Here is an 18,769-nt window from a genome sequence, read left to right on the forward strand (position 1 = left end):
CTGTATTTGTGCTCATGACAATAAATTTGAATTTGACAGGGTTGAGGGCATTGCCCAATGAAGAAAGATTAGAGAGGACTCTGTTAGTCACTCGAGTTTAGAAAAATGTGGGGATATCAAAAAAACATGCAAGATTGTAAAAGGGAATGATGTTGATGAGCTGCTTTCTCAGGCTGTAAAATCAGGAACTAGGATCGGCTCACAAATTGAGATGGAAAAGTTCATTGTTTTGAGAGGTTTAAATCTTTGGAACAATATTTCGCAAAAAATCCATGGATGTTCAATTGTTGACTGCATCCAAGGCCAGGACTGACTGACGTTTGAGTATCAGAGGATCAAGTAATAGGGTTGGATAGCAATTGGGTTGGATAATATACTTGAGTTATAGGATCAGCCATGTGTTGCAGAGCATATCAAGGACAACGCGTTATTTCTTTAAATAACGGCACAAGCCAAAACTATGAATGCTTCTAGTGAAATATTGTTTCTCTTTACTGCAACAATCCCTGATCAATAGATAAACAAATTAAAAATAAGCAAACAAACAAGGTATTAGATTTGACTTTAAAAACAATTGTAATGATTATTGAAATCTGAAATTACAAGCACCACTTGTAGCTTTCTTGCAGTGGTGTAATACCTTCTATAAACATCAGTGCTCCAAGAGTTACACACTTTCACAACATACAATTACAAAACAGGTCACAAATTTAAAAATACACTCCTAGAGACACATGGGTTTATTGATACTTTTTTTCCAGAATTTTTTAAACACCAAGTTGATTTGTATTTGTTTCTTTCCACCAATCCATCATTCTCTGACAAAACATATTGATTGATTACTTGCTCGAAAGATCCAAACAAATTCTAATTACATAATGTGGAAGGAAAGGCAGTCTTAGAATTTAGATGTGTGTGTAACACAATTCAACATGTACTCAATTTCACACCTTCAAACTCCTTGGGCGACAACAACCACTGCTCTGGTAACTTACACCAAATCTCCATTATCAACAATATTTCTAACCACATATCATGTGAACATTTAATGGAGTTACGATAGTTTAACTCGGCTCATCAGAACGATGCTTCCTTGCAGTAAACGCACTCGAACCACTACCATTTTTTTCCTTCTCACAGCAGGCTCCGTGATCAAACCTGGCAAAACATGCGCCCAAATGATAGAAGTGCAATTATGCATCAATAAGTAATTACCTCCGTGTCCTAAACATTTCAATCACTGCACCAAGTGGCCTGTTATATACCCATTCTGACAGCACTTCATGGATATCTTGACCTCAAAATGTTATTACACCTTAAGATTAACCAGACATCTTATCCCTTATTTGACAAATTTAATCTGCAAATTTGATCTAGACTCCTTTAAATATCCACAGTCCAAAACTTAGAGAAAATAAGTGTTTGTTAACAGTCCCAATGCAGCACATTCCTAACAATGACACAAACAGCGCTGTTCACACCGAACACCCAAATCTTTGCATCACCTCTTAACACAAACATAAGAAAAACAAGATTGGGCATGGGCTCACAGAGCACGTATTGTATGCACACGGAAAGCCACAGTTTTAACAATCAAACTGGTTTGTGCTAAACTATACCCATCGTGATCACGGGTAGAAGCAGTGGGGGTAGAAAAATAATTATAAACGGGTTCTACCGTCGAAAATAAAAACTGTACCGACGCCAGAGGAGAACTTCCACGGCGATTTCGAAAGTTTAATCTTGGTTACGTTTTACCCACTGGCGGCTGTAGTTTAATTTAGTTTCAAAGGCGGCTTGGGAGTAGCGTTGGCCTCAGATCCCGACGCGGAGCTGCCCCAGTGCCCGGCCTGCTCTGTATTCCCTCGGTTCTCCCTGCAGGCCGGGAGGGGGGAAAGGCCGCAGCCGGCGGGTCGAGGCCAGGCTGGGGGGCTGAGGGGAGGGGGGCCTATGGAGAAGGGGAAGGAGAAAGGAAAGGAGAGGAGAAAGGAAGAGAGAAAGGTCTGTCTCCACCTCCCTCCTCCCATCATATTTCTTTCTCTTTAAACCCGACACACACTTTGCTTTGAGAAGTCAGGGAGAGGGGGGGGTGAGGAATAATTCCCAACTACACTCACCGGAGCGACGCTTGCTTCTCCCCCTCCTCGGCAACAATCCTCTCCTTCTCCTTCTCCGTTAAACGATCCTCTTCTCTTGCAGGAGTATTTTTATTATTATTAAGTTCCCGAATAAAACAATCCCTCCGCTCCGCCTGTCGTTAGCCCGCAAACACCCGCCGCCGGCCTCCCCCGATCTCCTCTCCCACACTCCCGCCGTCCTCGCTCCCGACGGCCAGTCGTGCACGCGCCAGCCCGGCCGCTCGTGCTCGTGCGTTCCTGCTCGTGCGTGCACGCGCGCGCCCAGTCAGGGTGACGCCGACGCCGACGACGCCGCCGCGCGAGGAGCAGAATGTGCCGGAAGCCGCTGCCGTCGAGTGAGACGACGCTCATTGTGGCGGGTGGAAAAAAGATGGTGGAGGCGAGGGCGCTGGCGGTCGCGGTCTCGGTCTCTCACCCCCACCACCCCAACCCCCACACTCAACCCCACCCACACCCCCCCCCCCCCCCCACAACCCACACCCCCCCCCCCCACCCCCCCCACAACCCTCACCCCCACACCCAACCTCACCCCCCACCCCCACCCACAACCCAACTCGCCCCCCCACCCCTCACCCCCACCCCACCCCCACCCCACACCCCCAACTCACACTCACCCCCCACCCCCACCAACTCGACACTCAAACGGGGGCCCCCCTCACCCCCACCCCACAACCCACACTCCCCCCTCACCCCCCCCCCCCCACCCCTCAACTCGAACCCCACAACCCACACTCCCCCCCACCCCACCCCTCATCCTCAACTCGAACCCTTCCCCCCCAACCAACCCCCCTCACCCCCCCCACACCTCACCCCCCACCCCCTACCCTCCCCCCCCCCCCCCCCCCCACTCCCCACCCTCAACCCGAACCTCACCCCCCCCCCAACCTCACTCCACCCCCCACACCTCCCCCCCCCCCACACACTCACCCCCCACCCCTACCCCCACTCCTCGCCCTCACCCCCACCCACCACACCTCAGCTTCACCCCCCACCTCACCCTTCACCCCCCCACCCCTCATCTCACCCCCCCACACCTAACCCCACCCTGTCACCCCGGGGGACCGACACACGGCACGAGGGACAGAGACGGGGAGACGGGACGAACAGTCAGTCGATCGATCGATCTCCCTGAGGGGTCGGGGACCAGCACACGGTGTGGAGGGATGGAGAGAGCTCAGCGATCTCCCCGGGGATCGGGGAGCGAGGGAGGGAGGGATGGAGGGAGGGTGTGATTTCCCGTGACGCCCTGTGGGTCCGGCACCGTTGGTGTCCCCTGGGTCGTCAATGACCTAGCCTGGCCATGGTGACAATTTTTTTTAAAAACTGCAGATGCTGAGATTTCTAACAAAAAGCAAAGTGCTGGAGGAGCTCAGCAGGGCAGACAGCATTTGGGGTGGGGATGGATTGATGAGGTTTCTGCTGACTGATGGAGTGACGGAACAACTCCGGAAAAGAGGGATGAGGGATGGGGCAAAGCCTGGCAAGAAATTGGTAGATAGATACAGGTGAAGGGAGGTGATAGGCAGATAGTGGCAAAGGCTAAAAGTGAAAAGGTGTCAGAAAAGGGAAAGTGTGAAATGTAAATCTAGAGTGATAGTGATACAGTGTGGAAATGGGCGCTTTGCCCAACTGCCCACACAGCGTGCCAACATGTCCCAGCTACACGTCCCACCTGCCAGTGTTTGGTCCATATCCCTGCAAACGTGCCCTATCCATGTACCTGGAGGCAAGGGGGAAAAAGAGGGATGGGTACAACTTGTAATTAGGGAATTCACTTGTAATATTGAAGTAATTCAGCGGGCCAGACAGCATGTCCGGAGAAAAGGAACAGGTGATGTTTTGGGTTGAGACCCTTCTTCAGACTCAATTTTTGCCTCGCCCCAATTTAAATATCAGTTGATATCGACCTGAAACGTTGCCTATTCCTTCGTTTCATAGATGCTGCCTAACCTGCTGAGTTTCTCCAGCTTTTTTGTCTACCTTCGATTTTTCCAGCATCTGCAGTTCTTTCTTAAACCTCAATTTTAATATCGTTGGGTTGTAGAAAACCAAAGCTTACTTGAACAGAGACCCAATCGTTTGTCCTCAACTAACACTCTCCTATGCCTGGCGGAATTTGTCCTCACTCTGTACTTATTATATCACGTGAATAAGATGGTAACATCCAGGTTCAGGAAGAGTTTCTTCCCAACAACCATCAGGCTACTGAATACTACAAACTCTAATTAAACTCCGCAGTACAAACTGCCTGGGTTTGACTAGGAACTGCAAATGAAACATTGTTTTTTAATCTTTTTTTGTTTATTATGTTATCTATTGAGTGTGTTTACAAACCTGTTTTGCTACTGTTGCAAGCAAGACTTTTATTGCTCTGTTTCAGGACATAGGACAATAAAACACCCTTGACTCTTGAATGAATGGATCCCTAGTTCAATGACTTTATGGACAGGCTACATCTCAGCATTTACTTTTATTTGGGACCTCACAAATAATCCAGACCTCTGCTTGAAACGTATATATCTGGTGAGGATCTCAAGAAGGGTCTCGACTTGAAATGTCCCTCCCTCCTGAGATGCTGCCTGTCCCGCTGAGTTACTTCAGCTTTTTGTGTCTATCTCCATTCTCCAGGTGTACGAATAGTGATCTGTAGATCGTCCTGACTTACCTTGACAACACCAAATTTCTTTCAACACTGCTCCATTATGCCGGGATTCTCCCTCCTTGAGGTGTCAACTACTGTATGTCACGTGCTGCCTGGCTTTTTTTATGATGGTCCTGGTGGATTTACGGAACCTTCTTGCTATATTTTGTTGCGCAGAGCTTGTATGTCCTTTCGCATACATGTGATTGCTCTCTCCTAACATGCAGCCTGTTTCTCCTCCATGGTTGCTGTTGGGAGTCTACATGTAAAGGCTGATGTCCATTTCTGACTACTGTGCAGCAAAGTATCATTAGCTGTGCTAAATTATTTTGGGGTTCTGTGTTAGTTCTTGTCTTCAGGAGTGGACCATTCTAATCACTTCACACTGAACTTGACCAGTTTTTTTTTTGATGGGGAATCACTTTGGTGTTATTAAATAATCCAATCTTTTAGCACACCAAAATTTGATGTAAAATGATGTAGGCATAGTTTTCTTAGAATGATATAATATAAACAAAGGGAACCGTAACATTCAGTAAAACCATATAATGTTAATTCTCCATCCAATTAAAGGATTGTTGTGATTACATTGACCTGCTCTGTTCCCCAAGATGAACAAAGAACCAAGTGGATTGGTTGTAAACCTGTTAATCTTATAATACACATTTGTATTTTCTATATTAAGATTAGATTTCTGATTTTCCTCCTTTAGGAAGCAGACAAAGTATCCAAAGGGTCCAATGAACCATTTATATTGCTATATAAGTGCATCTTTTTACTTCATTTTCCCAGCAAACCTTGAACTTTATTAAAATCTTGGAGTTAATGGGAAAACAAAAGATGCTGGAGACAATCGATCAAGTTCTGATGAGGGAGAGATACAGTCTGGGTTGCAAATCACCAAATGATGCCACTCAACTATAGTAACAAATCTTCATTAACCAATCTTTGCCTTTCATGTAATTGTCACAGAGGTTATTAACATAAATAAAACCTGTTGCAGAAAGCTAGAGTTGGTATTTAACAATATAGGACCCCTTTAAGATGACACTTGTGTTTTTGGTAATGTTCCTTAATCTTGCAGTCTGGAACAGGAACAATGTAAAGGAGTTTCATTTTTGCAGATCATATGTTGTTCCTAAGGTATTTTAAATTATTTTTTTTAGAAAATGATCTGGCTTTTGTTTACTTCATCCCTTAATCCAATCTTTCCATTTTTATTTATCTTTATTTATTATGACTAATTTATCCCATTTCATTCTTTATCTATTTCACTGCTAATATGTCTGGCTGAGAAGATTTCACATCCTGCCATTTACAGAGACACCATAAGTATGGCCAACCTTGCTACTCCACTGTCAGTTCACACTGCAATAACTTGTGGTGCCATTTTGTTTTTGGGAGAGTGGGGGAGGATGAAGAACATGGAAGAAACCTCACGTGATGTACATTGAAATGCTCCTGACAAGCCTCCTTTGAATATAGTGCGCCTTTATTCTGCTTTGCTGTTGTCTTTCCATATTGCACAATGACGACAGAAATGTTCAGAATTCTGTTTAAATGCCAGTATCGTATATAGTGCAAAACTATAGATTGGTATCTTGGTTTTGAAACCCATTGCCTTATTTTCTTACCTCCTTCCCTGAATGTTTTAAAGTTGAGGTCACATATGGACCTGCAAACAATGAGTTAACAGATGTTTCCATCAGTACCTTGTCCAAGTATATGCAAGTTAATAATCTAGAAAATGGTCTTTGGTTGCTTGTACTGAATGTGCATTCCATTGTCTTTTAAGGAATTACATTTTGGAAGTGTCTGACACACACAGCTGCAAATGTAACTGAGGAGATGTTTCTACCTCGTTGAATTTTCCTATGCTAAATTGGAGCCAAATCTGATCCAGTATCAGCTTTCAATGGTCACTGGATAATGAAAAAGAACAGACAATCATACTTGTTTTCCTCTCCATCACCAAAGGTTGCAGTTGCCAACTATACACAGATCAGGAAGTAAACCTAGAACTCTGATTCTTGCTGAGCAGCTGAAAAACATGCATTGCCTTATCATTGTGTGACAAGATATTTGATGGGAGCAGTGTGAGCCTCAGCAACACTTTGTATATAAACTTGGCAGCCCTTTAAGGTTCCCAAATCCCGTAGGCAGTAAGTCTAAACCGCACCTCATCATGCCAAGAAATGGATGGACTGATTTTCTCCTTCCTTTGAACATTAATGGCAGAATCAAGAGAGCACGCAGAGCTGAGGTAGTGTAGCATAGAGAGTCTCAGTTCATTGAGAGATTTGCCTAGCCAAACTTAAACCAAAACCATTGCTCAAGATGTTTATGTTTCCCACGTGACTTTGTCGATGAAATCCATCACCTAGTTAGTGCAAGATACAGTGCCAACAAGGCTTATTCAAGTGCACATCCAAACTTACCACCTCTATCAAAAGGCCAGGGTTGCAGAATACCATGGAATTTTCTTTTGTTATGCATCACCAGGGGCGGCGAACGATTGGCAGCCCCGCCAACAGTCTGTCTGTTTTTTTGTCTTTTTTAAAAATTTTTGTGTGTGTTAAAAGTCTGTAAATGTTTTCCGGTTTGTTTTATGTAGAGGGAGGGGGAGGGGGTCGGGGTCGAGGAGACTTTTTTTCAGTTTCTTACCTTGCTGGAGATGCAATTATTTTCCGGATTGCATCTCGGGTCGCTCTGCGGCCTACCATCAATGGAGCTGGAGACCTCCACGGACTGACTTGAGCCCCACTGCCGGGTGTGGACTTAACATCAGAGTCGATCCCTTGCCTGGGTTCGCCTGCGGACTTACCATCAAGAGCTTGCAGTCTCGAGAGAGGCTGAGGCGGGAGCTCCAAAGAGGCAGAGGCTCTACCAGCCCCGACGCGGGGTTCGATCGCCTGACGCGGGGGAGCTGACACCCCCCCCCCCCCCGATGCAGGAGCTGATCGCCCCGATGCGGAGGGCCCAAATACCACCGGCTATGACCGGAGAGCAAAGAAGGGAAGAGATTTGAACTTTTATTTCGCCTTCCATCACAGTGAGAAACGTGGAGGAGTCACAGTGGTGGATGTTTATGTTAAAATGTATTTTGTGTGTTCCGTTGCTTTTTATTGTATGACTGACTTGGCAAATTAAATTCCTGGTATGTTGCAAAACATACTTGGCTAATAAAGTATTATTGTGATTGTGATCATTCTGACTTGGAAATTGCCATTTCTTAATTGCTGGATCAGAGTGCTAGAAATCCATACTTAATAAGACTATCTTCCCCACACATTTGCATGAGTAATTGGAACAAATATTAAATGCTGGCAGTCATATTTCATGAATTAGTAACTTTTTTTGGGGGGGGGGAACAGGCACTGAAGCCTGCATAATCATAAATTCCATAGATATGAGGGAATACATGGCCTCCAAGGGAATAAGGCCACCTGGCAGATCGCAGATTACATTGAAATAAGGGATTATTACCCGCATTTTCAGAAAGTTATGGCACACAACATAGACTCCAGGAATATTCGAGTGCAGACACCAAGCACAGTGTACATGTCAAAATGGTATAGAACACACTAAAAAGTTTAAATGTCATAGTTGCAGTGAAAATTCCCCAAGAGTAACATATCCATATTCATCTATGTGAAGTTCCTACACTCAATCCTGCATATCAATGCTGATCTTTCGTTTATTTATAATACCTCTTCTAGATCATCATCAACAGAACAATCAATGTTCATGGTAGACAAAAATGCTGGAGAAACACAGCGGGTGAGGCAGCATCTATGGAGCGAAGGAAATAGGCAACGTTCCTTCTTAAACTCTTAATCAAGGTTCATGACCTAGTTATAAATATTTGTTTTTCTCAGAGTCAATTAGTTTTAGATTTTGCTAATTTGAACTGCAGAGTGCAATCCCAAAACATATATCAAAATTTTGTTGTTTTATGAAATAATCATAAGTACATTTTGACACCAGAAATTGTTTTGGGTTGCTCTTAAGTTTGTCATTTTTAGTTGTCAGCTATTTGAAAGATTTCTGAATCTGTTTGGTGTTCTACGTTTGGTAGGCTAGCATGTGTGCACATGAACAGTGATTTTCTTTTGAAATGCTAAACAATGTAATAATGCTGATCATTATTATTATTCATTCCGTTACCCTGACAACATAACACTGAATACCGACTCCAAGTAAGTTTATTTTTTTTATTGATACATTGTCAGAGACGTATCTTTCATGCATTCAATGTCATGCAAAATTGGAAAAAATAACAAACCCTTTGGCCTCCAGCCATTCAATGCAGTCCAGATGTTCTACAGGGCAGAAGGTTTGGGACTTTTAGGTACAGAGGCCAATCTAAATTACATACAAATTGTTTTGCAGTATCGGTCTAATTTCCAACTTTAAAAAAGTGTCTTTGCAACAGCACATGCAAGTGGCATGATTTCATATATAAAAAAAACACATTTAAAAATCCATGACACAATTTAAAATTCTAGGTGTTCAGTGATACTCTCAATATACTAATTCATTATTCAGCACTCTAAAAATAATACTCAAATTAATCACCCATAGTAGAAGGCAGTCTCGGCCTAATTAATGCCACATGCTCATAAAGTGGTTATTATTGCAGTCGCATGAAAGCAACAACATCTATGGCACCCTTTTCCAACCCCCATGCCGTAACATCTAGACTGAAAAACATTCCTATAGCCAGAGGTTGGAACACATTTTTAGTCAAAAAAGCAAAATTAAATGACTTTCAGGCAGTTCAAATCCCATTCACACATTTGTTCATTCGCTGTTTTAACTATCAGTTAAACCTGTTGTGGCCTTTGCTGCAAAATATGCATGAAATAAACGTTCTGTTTGCCGAAGAAAAAGATCAGACACACCAACTGATCCAATTTACACGCAAAGCAAGGTAGATTGGATACTCAAATCTATAATTATTTTAAAAGTAATGGATCTTTTGATAATATGCTTGATTTTGCAGTTTCCCGATGATAACTCAAGAATGGCCCCGGGGAAATAATTGTCCAACGACATGAAATAAAATATATATTAAGTTAGTTAATCTGCATTTATCACAATTACAACAAGATAATATATTTGAATAGACAAGTCCTATTAGAAGCTTATTCTAATATTAACTTTTTTCAGGATATATATTTCAAATTGTTATATTTAAACTGAATTAAATAATTTGTTCAAGGCAAAAGCATTATTTTTTTGCATATCACAATTAGCATCTGTAGATATAAACGTATATGTTATTAATGAGAAACTAAACCTAATGTGGCCAGTGTCTCAATATGATTGATTTCTATCTGGTTTCCACAGTCCTGCGATGAGAATACTAGTTTATTTTTGACGTGTAGCAATATAATTTGCTGGTTAAAAGATATAAATAAGACAATGTCGTTTATAATGAATTTCTGTTAAGAAACATACTCTCTCTAAAATTGGTCTTGCTGTGAAGTGGCCACAGTGCAAACACTTTATAAGTAAGTCTCTATGTAGCTTTCATCAAGTGTATCAACATTACTTTCAAGGATAGATTTGTTTTTTATTGTTAAAAAGTTACTTTTTTTCAGTGAAGATAACATTACACCTTGCTCCTGGCATTCTTCAGTTTTGTCTTATTTGTCTGTATTAATTCTATTATAAAAGCATCATCAAACTAATAATAAAAAAAACTAAGTACAATTGCGGCCTGTGTTATTTAAAAATGGCTGCTCAACCTCTGCCATCCAAAATCAAACTAAATTTCATATAGCTGTTCACATGGAATTCCCAATTTTTTGTTTCCATTTAAAGGATCTGTAAAATTGGAAGGTAGACACAAAATGCTGGAGTAACTCAGTGGGACAGGCAGCATCTCTGGAGAGAAGGAATGGGTGGCTTTTCGGGTCGAGACCCTTCTTCAGTTAAATTGGAAGTTTATGTTCAATATTATTGCAGTTTACATATTAGCAGAAGAAATAAAAGTAAGGAAGGGCCAATTGGCCCCTTGTGATTTTTCCGACATTCAATAAGATCTTGGCTGATCTTCTACCTCAGTGCCACTTCCTTGCGCTATTTCAACAGCTTTTAACTGATTTAATATTCATTGAGATGGCACCTCATCGTGACAGATATTCAAGGGAAAAACTGATCTTTTGTCAGCTTTCTTTCACCAACAGTTGTCACTTTTAAAGATGCAGCAGAGTAATTACCTCCTCAGTTCAACAACGTGCCAGCTAAACTAAATTGTCCCAGGAGTGCTCAACAATAGATGCAGCAGTACCACATGGTCTTAGTTCCCTTACAATGCTGCAAAAGTAACATTGCAGGTGAAAGACACAATCCTATGTTCCAACATAGAAACAGGCAACAACGGTGACACATTCCTGGGGGTGCCTGCTTGAAATTGTAGAAAGTTATGAAATAACTCAGAAATAATTGCTTTGCAATTTGGTTTAAAAAAAAGACTGTCAAAAGGAGCTTTGTTCAATGGAAGTCTAGGTTTATATTTTTTTGTGCAGAAAGTCAGTACAGCTGGCTTGGTTATTTCTTATGTAGGAAGGAACTGCAGATGCTGGTTTACACCAAAGATAGACATCAAATGCTGGAGTAACTCAGCGAGCCAGGCAACAAGAAGGAATGGGTAATGTTTCCAGTCGAGTCCCTTCTTCAAGCTGAGAGTCAGGGGAGAGGGAGACTAGAGATATGGACGGATAAAGTGTGAAAATGACATATCAAAGCAGACAATGCTCAAGGAAATGTAGAATGGATCATTGTCAGCTGTGGGGAAGGTGATATAATCAGTAAAATTAATCAGGAGGCACGTGAAACTGTAGGAAGGAACTGTGAAGGAACACATGCTGATTTAAACTGAAGATAGACACAACAAGCTGGAGTAACTCAGCGGGTCAGGCAGTATCTTCTAAACTCAAAACGTCACCTATTCCTTTTCCCCAGAGATGCTGCCTGACCCGCTGTGAAACTAGTCGGAGAACGAGGATGGGGGAGGGACGGAGAGAGAGGGAAAGCAAGGTTACTTGAAGTTAGAGAAATCAATATTCATACCGTTGGGTTGTAAGGTGCCCAAGCAAAATATTTCTTCTGCTGGTTTGTGAAAAAGAACTGTCTTTGAGAAAACAAAGAAATTCCTGCACAACCAGATTCATGGTAAGATGGGTTTTAGGAATACAAATTTCTAAAAAAAAATCCCAATTAATACTTTTAATTGGCTACGGTATGGGGCAGTAACAGTGCAGGGTGGCTGATGGATTGGGTTGAGTCTGTTCCCAAAGCACGTGGATATCCAACAAAATGTAGACCTTTCCACATCCACTCTATCTATGCCTTTCATTATTCTGTAAGTTTCAATCTGACTAATAGCCTCACCAAAACCTACAGCACCATTTAAAGTTTTCCACCGGGTCAGGATCAGATTTACCCATTCATTTCATGTCTATTTGATGTGGACTCCAAAGAAAAGGAACTTTTATCTGCATATATCTGAGATCGAAAACTTCTATTACTGATTTTGTTGGACATGTTAACGAGACTATTATTTTTAAAAATGCACTTTTTTTCTTCTTTAAAGTGTAATATTTACATGAAACCCAAGAACTGAACATCTGCGAAATAGTAGGCAAAACAAGCTGTGAAGTATTGCCAATACTTTTGAAGATAAGTTCAAAAAAAAAAGGAGCAAGTTGTTAAGATGAGGATTGCTGTGACAGTTAGCAAGGCAAATGAAATTTATGAGTAAGCTTGCACTGGCACATTTAGCACAAGGTGAAAGAAGTTTTGCCAGAGAGGTATACAAATACCAAAGCCCAATTGACCAGAAACACGAGGTCACCAATTATATCGGCTGCCCCAGTACTCCAAAGTTGGAAAGACTTTTGGGAATTGATCTGTTAAACGTGCTGGGTCAGGACTGAGCCAGTTTATGTTCCAGAAAAATTCACCCACTGTGGTTAGTCACCTGCCTATAGTTTTTTTGTTGTTTCGAAAATAAGATTTGGATTCCCAGTACTGTATAATATACCACCTGCAAATATTGGTGTGACCTAATATTGCATATAACATATTATTTTAGTTAATATTTTTAACAACATTTTTGTATGGTAGTCAAAGGAATTTAATCTATAACCCAATCGCTAAATTGAATCATGTTCTTTTGAGTGCAGATCATACAACTGAAGTGTGTTCCTGGTTCTCCATATGGAATGCACACATACACCAGGAGGTTACAGTGACATTGTTTCAATGACACTTACGAAATACATTTGCGCGCCCATTTTCTGCATATTATATACGCCACTCACAGAGAAGCTAGCCTTCATTGGAGCACCGAGGGTTATATCTGCAAAAAGGAACCAGCTTCACCAAATCCATGGCTAAGGACTCCAAAGTCATTGATGTTTAAGAAGGAACTGCAGATGCTGGAAAATTGAAGGTAGACAAAAGTGCTGGAGAAACTCAGCGGGTGCAACTCTCAGCCCTTTGTTGTTACTTCGGTGCCCTGAAAATGTCTCTGACAATTCCCCAACCCAATTGATAATTTGTTTAATTTCCACCACCATAGATACTGCTGCACCTGCTGAGTTTCTCCAGCACTTTTGTCTACCTTCCAAAGTCATTGATCTTTGGTCATGGTTTAGACACTGGGATTTTTTTGGCTTATTCCCACCTTGTATCCAATATTTGCAAGTATCCCAAACCTACCTACAACTCTCAGCCCTTTGTTGTTGCTTCGGTGCCCTGAAAATGTCTCTGACAATTCCCCAACCCAATTGATAATTTGTTTAATTTCCACCACCATCAGATTGTGTCCAATCCATTATCGGTGTTCACTCAAGGCTTTGAACACATCCACCACACGGATTTGTGATCCCTTGACTTTCCGAAGGTGTGCCTGCCCCAATACTTTGCCCCATCATCCTGATCCCCTTGAAGTCCTTTCCCCCAATATCCCAAACAACCCTTGAGTTGCCGCTCACTCTACCCTCTTCCAACACCACTACCTCTGACCATTCAGGTACACCTCTCCCTCCCCCATTCACAATGACCTGTGGCCCACCTGATCTCTCGTGCTAGCTATGTAAATGGAGTGAAGTCCTATTCGTGTACTCTTGCGAGCAAGACCTACCCTGGGGTGATTCAATACTGTTGCTGGAGATCATTTACAGCACTGATATTGCACCTTCATCAATGTCCTTGGAGTATTGTGTGCAGTTGTGGTTGAGTTTGTGTGCAGGACAATGTTGAGTTTGTTGTCACATGCACAAGTCCAATGAGCTACAGGTATAATGAAAAATCTTCCTTGAAGCAGCATCACAAGCACTTAGCAATAGAGAGAGTGCAGAAGGGATGTTGCCTGGAGAGAGGCCCTCCTTACATAACTTATCCTTATGTTGTAAGGATAGATAGTGTAAGCTGAGTTTATTCTCACTGGTATGTAGGGTGTATATAGAGGTGGGATATAAATTGGATATATAGTCAACTCTCATTCCCAAGGCAAATGAAGCTAGATCAAGAGGCACAGGTTTAAGCTGGGGTGGGAGATTGCAACCTTCACGTGGTCCGCCCAGTTTCGACAAATGCAATCAACCCGGCGTGCACAATCAAATAAGATCCATTAGAACAAGTTGTCCGCCAACTTTAGGCTGTGCACGCCATACGCAAGAAGAAGAAGGTTTAAGCTGATAGAGGGAGGTAGTTATCTAATGAGCTGCCAGAGGAGGTGGTCCAGGCCAAAATAAATACAATATGGAAAAGGTGTTTTGACAGGTATAAAGATTTTTTAAAAAAGGTATTGAGGATTATGGGCCTAAAATGGCAAATAGTCTTGCCACAGATAGGTATTGTGGTCGGCATGGATGAAGTGGGCAGAAAGGGCCTGTTTCTGTGGTGTACTGCGATAAGTTTAGTTGAATGCACTTTTCAAATCATTGAGGAATTTCTAGATCCACTTCCCCACTGAAGGCAGCAATTGCCTAACCCAGCTGCCTAAGGGACTAGCAGTTTATTTCCCTAAGTAGAAGAGATTTATGGAATTAACCTGGCAGGCTGCAGGCTTTCTACAGTGTCACCAGATGATCTTGCGTCATCTACTCGCTGGAGTTTAGAAAGTTGAGGAGGGACTTAATTGAAACTTACAGAATAATGAAAGGCATAGATAGAGTGGATGTGGAAAGGATGTGGAGAGCGGTGACAATGGGAACAGTTGTAATTTGCACGCCACAATATGTTTTGATCACAGTGTTGGCTGCAGATGTGGCCCATGACTACTTGGGCCATCTGCTGAGTAGTCTTACCTTCTTTCAGATCAGTTTCTAAGTCATGTGGGTATGTTAAACAATGTGTCCCTTTGCTGTCACTTCCCGCATTTTCCGTTAACTACGTAGGGGAGAAAAGGAAAAGACAAAAAAATGCTGGAGTAACTCAGCGGGCAGGCAACATCTCTGGATAAAAGGAATGGCCGACATTTCGGGTCAAGACCCTGTCTCCCTAAGTTACTCCAGCAATTTGTGTCTATCTTCGGTGTAAACCAGCATCTGCCCAGATAAGAGTTTGGGAATGGGAATGGGAAGGTGGTTTCAGTGACTCCAAGTTTTACGAATGAACATTCCTGGTTAGTTGCCCAAATGCTGTGTTGTCTCTTATTAATAATTGCAAGGTACCATTTTTAGCTTCTCCAGATTTCAATCTTCACTCATGATTTCAATAGTATATTTTTTTATCCTATGTACAATAATCTCTATATAAGCAGACATGTTCCGCAAAGTGTTAGCTACAACCCTAACCAGCTGCTGGTGAATGCAGTTTTCCCCCACTCCGTTTTGGCAACCCCTGTGTGTCGTGCCAGACCAAATATGGATCGGGAACTTGCAATTAAGTTCAACCCTGGAAAATTGCAGGTGCTTTCCCAGTATAAGGCACCGAGCATTATGTAAAATGTATCAATTAGTGTCAGCATCGACAAATATATTTTCTGAGCAGCTCCGCTTTCTTTCAAAGTTGTTACCCAAACGACATTGTTTTTAAGAAGGAACTGCAGATGCTGGAAAATCGAAGGTAGAGAAAAGTGCTGGAGAAACTCGGCGGGTGCTGCAGCATCTATGGAGCGAAGGAAATAGGGCAACGTTTCGGGCCGAAACCCAAACTTATGAAATACATTTGCGCGCCCATTTTCTGCATATTATATGCACCACTCACAGAGAAGCTAGCCTTCATTGGAGCACCGAGGGTTATATCTGCAAAAAGAACCAGCTTCACCAAATCCATGGCTAAGGACTCCAAAGTCATTGATGTTTAAGAAGGAACTGCAGATGCTGGAAAATCGAAGATAGACAAAAGTGCTGGTGAAACTCAGCTGGTGCAGCAGCATCTATGGAGCGAAGGAAATAGGCAACGTTTCGGCCCGAAACCCTTCCGGGTTTCGGCCCGAAACGTTGCCTATTTCCTTCTGGGTTTCGGCCCAAAACGTTGCCTATTTCCTTCGCTCCATAGAGTTTCTCCAGCACTTTTGTCTACCCAAACTTCATTATCCTGTTACTGCGAGTTAGCTTTCTGATCATGTACAAATTCCAAGTCCTAGCCCGTTGTGTGTTCTAATGGCGGTGCTCACAAGACAAGTATACCTCAAAGGTATCATTCCAAATAGATAAAACACGGAACAAAAAATAAACACAAACATGACATGTGTAAACCACCGACACAATATCTCACGATGTTCCCAACTTACATTAACTAAATGTAGATAAAATGGAAAGACACACGAAATATGCATGTGCTCAAATCTTGAGCAAACCGCAAACTGCTGGAGGAACTCAGCATTTGCGGGTGGGGGGGGGGAATACACAGATGACATTTCGGATCAGGATCCTTCATCAAACTACTGGTAGAAAGCTGGGAGAGTTAGGGGTGGGCAAAGCGTGGATGGATATAGGTGAGAGGGGTAGAAACAAAATGCTGGATTAACTCAGCGGGACAGTATGGGTGAGGGGGGTTGATTAGCAGATGGTGTGAAGTAAGTAACAGAGGGGTGGGAGATGAGTGTATGGAGGAAAGGAAAGGAGCAAGGGGGCAAGGGGAGGGGGGTGAGTAGTCGGACATATGTGCACGCACTGGGATGGAAGGGGACGGAAAAGAGAAGGGTATTACTTGATAAATTCAACGTTCATACGTTGTAAGCGGAATATGAGGTGCTGTACCTCACGTTTGCATGTGGCCTCACTCGGGCAATGAAGGGAATCAAGGACAGAAATGGCAGCATGGGAATGAGAAGGGGAGTTAAATGGCGGACAAAACGCAAACATTAAGGCAAAATGGTCGCCTAGTCTTCGCTTGGTCTTGCTAATTAAATCTCACTGTTTGATCATTGTCACTCAGGAAAGAAACTCTTTCTTAGTACAATAGTTTCTCAAAGCACAGTATGTTTTCAAGTAACATGCAGGGTGGGGGGGTGGACTAAGTCATGACATTCCACTTCAATTTAACTGTATCTGACCCCCGTCTTCATAAACCCGGGGCCAATCCAGCAATAAACTGGCCACTCAAAGCGGTTTGAGAACCAGAAATTGAGAGAATTAATTAACGGTAATTCTCTCTAGTCCTGCCCAACTCAAAATGAGGAAATGTGAGCAAATGTAACTGCTGGCAAAGTAACTTCCTGGTGATGCAGGGGCTGGGCTAACGACCGTTCCATAAGCTAGGGTATCCATTCATCTCTACCCCATTGAGGGCATTGGACTTTGTCTATGGAGCTGATCCTCTGCACAGGTGAGCACCATATTCTGCACTCTGTATCTCCCCCTTTACTCTACTGTACTGGATAATGGAGGCAGAAAGTACACTCAGCTCACATCTCTGTTCAAACTTGTTTCCATATCACCATGCACAAAATCTATCACTGAGCAGAACAATCAAGTGGGAGTTTAAAATGTAATTTTAGAAATAGTTCATTTACAATATGTACCTTTTCTATAAGTATGATAACTTAGTGCTGTTTGATTAATTCGAGCTGCCTCGAAAAAGCAGCCAACATCATCAAAGACGTCCCACCCCAGTTAGTCCTTCTTCTCCTCGTTACCGTCTGGCAAAAGGTACAGAAGCTTGAAAGCACACATCACCAGACTCTGGAACAGCTTTTTCCCCTCTATTATCTGAACGGCCCTTCCATAAGCTAGGATACTGTCTGATTCACCTCTTCCCCATTGACGACATACCTGTGGGATTTGTCTGTGGAACTGATGCTCTGCAATGCTAAGAGCTATATTATGCACACTGTATCTCCCCCATTGCTCTATCTATTGAACTTGAGTTTGAACTGATAGCATCTAGGTGAATGGTATATCTGATCTGTTTGAATAACATGCAAAAACAAAGCTTTTCACCGTACCTCAGTAGACATGACAATAATGAACCTAAACCTAACAAAATAAAATGTAATCAGAGTATCTTGTTCATTAGCTGTGAGTAACCAAAAAACTACTTAAAGTAAATTAAAAAAAGAACCATTTGCTTGATATATTGAACAGCAGCAAACACTTTCTTCATAAACTAAAAATAACCACATTGTTAAATTAAAGATATTAATTGTGTCTTCTCATTCAAGGCCGTCTGTTTAATTGTCTCCTGTTGAAGCCCTGCAAAATATTGCGATTAGCAGGGGCCTGCAGTAGTGGCGAGTTCACTCTGGGTCTACACTGAAGTTTGTAGGTAGAGCCGTGGTCACACAAAAGATGGGGAGAACTCGGGGCTCAGTGTGATTTGCACTTAAAATTGGCTGTATCAATTTTGTCAGCAACTTTCAATGTTGAAAATGAAACAAGCACAACATACCAGTAAGCAGGTACACAAAAATGCTGGAGAAACTCAGCGGGTGCAGCAGCATCTATGGAGCGAAGGAAATTGGGCAACGTTTCGGCACGAAACGTTGCCCATTTCCTTCGCTCCATAGATGCTGCTGCACCCGCTG

The 18,769-nt window shown here is 42.5% G+C and overlaps 1 protein-coding gene across 3 annotated transcripts in view; it reads right to left on the reverse strand.

Annotated features, from left to right (window-relative positions):
* The window catches only part of bmpr1aa (bone morphogenetic protein receptor, type IAa), a 165,152-nt gene extending 162,829 nt beyond the window's left edge, over positions 1 to 2,323 (reverse strand). For all 3 annotated transcript variants that reach the window (XM_055661902.1, XM_055661901.1, XM_055661900.1), the window contains exon 1: positions 2,118 to 2,323. The gene's annotated coding sequence lies outside the window, so the exon portion shown is untranslated. The remainder of the gene's footprint in view (positions 1 to 2,117) is intronic.
* Between the last annotated feature and the right edge of the window lie 16,446 nt (positions 2,324 to 18,769).

Source organism: Leucoraja erinacea, chromosome 34, assembly GCF_028641065.1.
Source record: "Leucoraja erinacea ecotype New England chromosome 34, Leri_hhj_1, whole genome shotgun sequence".
NCBI classification, from domain to species: domain Eukaryota; kingdom Metazoa; phylum Chordata; class Chondrichthyes; order Rajiformes; family Rajidae; genus Leucoraja; species Leucoraja erinaceus.